The following is a 6,236-nucleotide window of genomic DNA, read 5'->3' on the forward strand; positions in this document are numbered from 1 at the left end:
GTACTTGGTGTGTAGTATCTTGGCTTCCCTGCAACTCTCTCTGAAGTACACTCAAGAAGCCTGCCTTGCCACCACCTTCAGCAAACTCCAGTTCACTCAGGTACCTACAAGCTATCTCCCTGCCCATCTCTTCCTGACAGACATCCCTAATGGTCCTCACGGACCACACCACAGCGGGGTCTTTGGGACTTGGTAAGGTACCTAAGGTAATGGAGTTGATTCTAGAGGTAGACCTGTCAGATGCATACTCAATCAGGGCTCTACCCTCTGGCTGTCCTAGCTCCTCAGGGATCCTGACTACCTTGGAAATGTCTCCATTGACTTTAAATACACTAATGATTTCTTCATTTGTGTAATTTTGTCCAATACCTCTTACATACAGGGAGTATGTGTTTTATGTGTGTGTGTGTGTGTGTATATTTATATATGTTGGGATCTCAAGCCATGGGTTCTGAGAAGAACAATGGAGAGGCCTACATGTCCTCCAAAAGCCTGAGTCTCAAGCCATGCATCCTGAAGGGAACAAAGGAGAGGCCTGCATTTCCCTCCAAGCAACGGAGCCGAAACCACCCACACAGTTCACACTTATGTGTGAATTAGAGTTTGAAGGGAAACTCAGCACCGGCATTGGCCGAGGCCAGGCATTCTCAGCAGGGATCCCCGGTGACGTCACTCAGGTAATAAAAGCGGCGCTGCGACCCTCCTCCTGCACTTAATTCCCGTGCACCAGTTACAGTAGAGAGCTACTCCAGCTCTCTCCGCGACTCGGCTGCTGAAAGGGAGCAATCTGCAACATTTGACCTTTTTGCACAACTTCTTAAAGCCCAGGTCACAGTCTTCAACTCGCGAGCCGAGCGCACAGACTGCTGTTGTTTGTTTCCTTTTCTTTTTGGATCCGACGTAGATCGCTGTGCAGTCAGCTGATTTCACGTTCTGTGAGGACGAGCGCCAACTTTGTTAAGGACAAAATAAAGTTCACCGTCCCTCATCTGTGATCTTCCTGCTGCTGCCGAGAAACTCATCACACTGTCATCGCCAGGAGAGCGAGACACGACCCGCCGAGCTCCCAGCCGAGGACCGAGCTGTGGAGAACCAGAGCAGACTTTCTTTTTCTAACTCCGAAGGATCGGAGCAACTCACAGTAAGAGGCTGATGTCTGGGCAGAGACACGATTAGTGTAGCATGTTGTATTGTGCTATTGACTTATAAGTGCTGCATATCTTGTTGTTTAGATCGTTCACTGTGATCAGCTTAATAAGCCAAATATCACTAGTTAAAGGACCAATATCCGAGCAGACGAACTCCAGTTCTCTGGCTCCGTTATTGTGTAGTGATAGTGTGGTGATTATTAACTGTGGTGCCGATCTCTTCTGGACTCTTTCCTCTCTTCAACTTTATTCTCCCTCTTTTCTCCCAATCACGCACCTCTTCTACATCTCACTCACATTCAGGCCCTAGAGTGTGATCGTGTCATACACGTAAAGCTCAAGGGCCCCTCCCTTTGTTCTCTTTGTTCACGCCATTCACACTCGGCGGCCAGCCGCCATCTTGGCTCTAGTGAGTACCTCATTCTGCCGCCATCTTGGCTCCTACTGACATGTCACTCACGTGACTTTGTCACCATCTCCTCTCTCTCTCTCTCTCTCTCTCTCTCTCTCTCTCTCTCTCTCTCTCTCTCTCCCTCCCACACACACACACACACACACACACGGTTGTTACATATGTGTTTTGCCTGTAATTATCTAGTTAGTAACCAATGTTTGTTTTAGTTATAGTTGAATTATAATTGGTTTAATATTAAGTAATGTTGTTTTGAATAATTATTACTCTTATTAATAAATCCTGTTATAATTTAACTCGTCGTTGTCTGTGATTATTGTGGCTGTATTTGTGATAACAGCTGGATTCAGGACAGTCAGTGCTCGAATTTATCCTTCAACCAACCTTCTGAGACTGTATTTTGAGCCATCAATTTGGTCATTGGTCCCTGGTGACAGGGTGGTGCCCCGAGGTTACTACTTGTAGTAAACATCTATATATATATTGGTGATTATCACTGATAATCATTAATATTATACGCCAATAACCAAATTGCTCCTACCTGTGCCCCAACAAATTGGTGCCCCGTGTGAGGCTGTTGTTTGATTCCAGCTGTGTTACAATATTAACACAATAATCCATTATCGACAATTTAAAGCATTTTTGTTCAGAATTTTGAAATTAATTAAGCAGTATTATAATAATATTATAATATACTAAATATTGTAATAGTTATAAGAATTGTGTTTAATTTTCAAAATTAAGTTTTTTTAAAGTTACTGATTAGTGATAAAGTGCATTTACACTAGTGACTTTGCTGTTGGGAGTGCATCAAGGAATTGATTGCTACATAGCACAGCAGAGAATGTGTTCTTCTGTTCTTTTCTGTATTGCGAGTCCTGTACTTTAACGCACACTAAGAACTAATTGCTCACAGAGGCACATTGCCGCCGTGCCACCTCTGCTGAGACAAATTGCAGCCATAGTTAATGTAACACACCATTTGATAGTGTTACAGATTTTGTAAGCCACAGGTCAAAGACTCACCTGTGCATTCTCAGTGGAATTTAAGACTTGCTTAGGATAGCAGTTTATTGTCGGGTATCGCTCTTCTTTTGAAAAAGAAACAAAAGCAAAATGAGCAGAAAAAATTCCCATACACCAGGAGCTAGAGGCTCCCAGGAGGTAGACAACCAGCATCTGCAGAGCGCGATCGCTGGCCTCATAGATGTTTCCACTGATGATTTAAGTAACCTGAACAGATACACTGTTAGCATGTGCGATGAGGACATCCACGAGCTGGTTATTTATATAAATAATCCGACTGGAGAGAAGCACACCATTTCACAGGTGCTAGGTGAGTTGGCATTGCTTTATCACCATAAAGCCCAGTTGCAAGCCGCAGAATGTGCTAAGCAGCTTATGGCGTTGCAGACCAGCTGTCAAGCTAAGCAACAGGCCAACTTGCGCCTACAGGAAGGCCTTAGATTTATGAGAGAAGAGATCTCTCAAGCTAAAAAAGCAAAGCATAGCCTCCAGCAGGGTCGTCGAGACCTGCACTGGCAGCTCCAAGCCATGGAAAACAGAATGGAAAGGGAACGCGTAGAAACTCAGAGCCAGAGAGTATCAGACCCTGACCCATTTGAATCCAGTTCGGATCCAGATGCAGCCCTTATCTTCAAGAAGACTGTTAAACGTCAGTCCTTGGCATCCCCAGAGGAAAAGCTGCGGGCTGAACTTCAGGCTTCCCGAGCATGGGAGACAGCCTCATTCAAAGAACGTTATGATGTCCGGCAGGCTGCTCAGACAGCTCAAGCCACACCTACTCACCTGAAGATGGTAAGTAGAAATGCGACAGACCTTCGTGCCAGATCTGACTTGATCATTCCTGATCAATGTTCAACCCCAATGGCCCGCCACAGGAACATACATGCCTCGTACCCGAGGAGTGCACCTCAGGCTGTCAGCCAACGCTCCATTTTCCCTCCTGAAGGGCGGAAAATTTCTTCAATGAAGAGTGGACATCACTTCCAGTCCTTGAACAATGATAAGGATTTTGGGCCCTCATCAGCTGGGGAGCTATACGCATGGCGTTACCCACGCCCTCACCTTAACTGGACCCCTTCTCCACCACGAGAAGGGGGGGCACATCCTTCTGACTGGGATTGGAGGAACCAGCAGTCCTCAGACGACTCAGGTGATGCAGACCTCTACCGAGAACAGGGCCTGCGCACGCGCCAACTTGAATTGCTAGCAAGGGACATCGAGTGCTTTGACCCCAGCAACCGGGAGTCAACAAAAGAGGATTATTTGAGGGAGGTAGAGCGCTGCCTCCTTGATCTTCCTCATGCGTCAGCGCATGAAAAACTCAGCTTGATCTGGAAGACAACACCCAGAAGTGTGCACGTCTTTATGGAGACTCTCCCATCAGCGATCAGGGACTGCTACTCTGCACTCTGTCAGGCCCTGCGGGAGGAGTACTCCCAATCTACCAATCAAGTTTCTGCCACTCCCTGCATCTTTGCCATCATGCAGGAAAAACTTGAACCTCAATCGAACAGCATTCAAGCCACTCAGAATATTAAAGCGCCACCTAAAGTTTCTGAGCTTAGTCTCTTGGGAGCCTGTGACGACTCTCAGCAGCTTATCGCAGACGATGCTGAGATAGCAAGACCTCCCACCGAGCTCCATCATCAAGATAAGCCCTTTGAGTGGGGAGAACCTGAGGAGCAGCCCTCCCAGCTCTGCTCCCTGTCTGGCCCACCCTGACAAGGACAGGGAATTTAATCTGGAGGCCAGCTCTTCCCCCCAGTGTCTTAGCGCTGCTCTGACACAAAAGCATAACACAGACAAGCAAGTCATCACATATGCTAGCAGACCCCTTAGCAGTGTGGAGATTAAGTTCCCAGACTGTGAAAAGGCACTTCTGCCTACTGTCTGTGCTGTGGAACACTTTCGCAGCTACACTTTAGGCCAGAAAGTAATCATGGAGACATGTCACCAACCAGTGACAGTCCTGAACAGCCAGAGATTGAGGGAGGGGCGGATGTCGAATAGCCGCATCGCCTCACGGAAGATGGCACTTCAAGGTTATGACATTGAAGTCAGATATGCCCAAAACCACAAGATGGCTCTGGGCCAGGACCTGGCTGAATGTCAACACCGTAACCGTGAGGAACAACCAAGCTTGTCACCTTTTCCTGCCATCACTCCATCACTTCCCTAGAATTATGGATACCATGATGAGAATGTCTGCCAAAATCTTCCAAAGATCTTTGTGGATGGGTGGTCATTCCACCACGCAAGTCAACTCCAAACAGGAGTTGGTATTGTGTGTGTTGACCGCAGCATTCATCAGCCCAACCATCATCAATCAGGCCCTAAGACTAGTCAATACGCAAAGGCTGCTGCTGTCCTTATTGCTCCCCAGCAAGCCGCAAAGGTAGCTATAGTACAGTTAGCAATCTGCTCTGACTCTAGCTATGCCCGCTATAGCCTTGTCTCCCACTTCCCCATGTGGAAGGTAAATGACATGAAAAACGCCAGGAACAAGGTGGTCAAACACTCTGAACTCCTTCTGGCCTGTGACCGACTTGTTATGGACCGAGGTATGACCATTTATTTGGAAAAGGTAAAGGGTCACTCTCGAAGCTTGGGCCCGCACAAGGTCGGTAACGATGAGGCCAACTGTCTAGCCAAACTAGGCGCAGAGCAGGGCACACCTTGGGAGTTTCAGACTGATTGGCTACCAGCACCTCAAACACGCAATGTGAATGCCATTACCCACCGACATGCTACAGAACAACGGGAAAACCCTCAGACCGGTAGACAGACCTTGCACCTAGGCCTGAACCCTGGAGATGCAAACTTGGTCACCAGGCAGGAACAGAACCCTGCCATTCAAACCATCCGACAGGTAGTAGCCAACCTGCCTTCACAAGGCACCTCACCTGTCATATCTGATGAGACCAAGGAGGTGCAAGCTCTCCATCAGACCTCGCCACACTTGAGGTCTGAAAAGGGCTTGCTGGTTCATAGCCATAACGGGCAAGGACCAATCAGATGGGTTGCCCCAACCAACCATAGGGGGGTGATGCTCGCCCACACCCATGACTCACCTGTTGACGGTCAGCATGGCTCCAAAGCCATTCTCCAAACACTTCAGCAGGCTGCATGCTGGCCATCAATGACCAGCAACACTAAATCGTATGTCCAAGGGTGCCTTAGCAGCCGTCAATTTCAGCCGACCCAACCCTTAAACCAAGCTCCACCTCAGGGAAGGGGGGTCTCCTTTCAATGGTCCAACCTCCAAGTCAACTGGACCGGACCAGTCCCCAAATCTTCGCAAGGTAACAGATACCTCCTTACAGTCACCTGCACATTCACAAAGTGGGGGGAATGCCTCCCAGCACCAAAGGCCACTGCAATCACAACCACACTGTTCAAACACGAGAGCCAGTGTTCATCGTACATGGAGAACCCCAGTAGACTGGTTGCTCTCAGACTCGTACTTAGTGGGTGGGTCATCACGGCAAGTGTAGCTCATGTGATGTACCAGGTATATCCAGAAGCTGCAGTGTCAGGTCCCACAAAGTGGCAGGCAAGAACCCAATAGCACGACACAGAAACACTTCAGGTGAAGGAACAGTGTTTAATAACAAGCCGAGGTCAAACCAGGTAGTCAATCCGTGTAGCAA

The sequence above is a fragment of the Trachinotus anak genome, unplaced genomic scaffold (genome assembly GCF_046630095.1).
Source record: "Trachinotus anak isolate AG129_WGS33_773 ecotype Australia unplaced genomic scaffold, CSIRO_AGI_Tana_v1 ptg000002l, whole genome shotgun sequence".
Classification (NCBI taxonomy): Eukaryota; Metazoa; Chordata; class Actinopteri; order Carangiformes; family Carangidae; genus Trachinotus; species Trachinotus anak.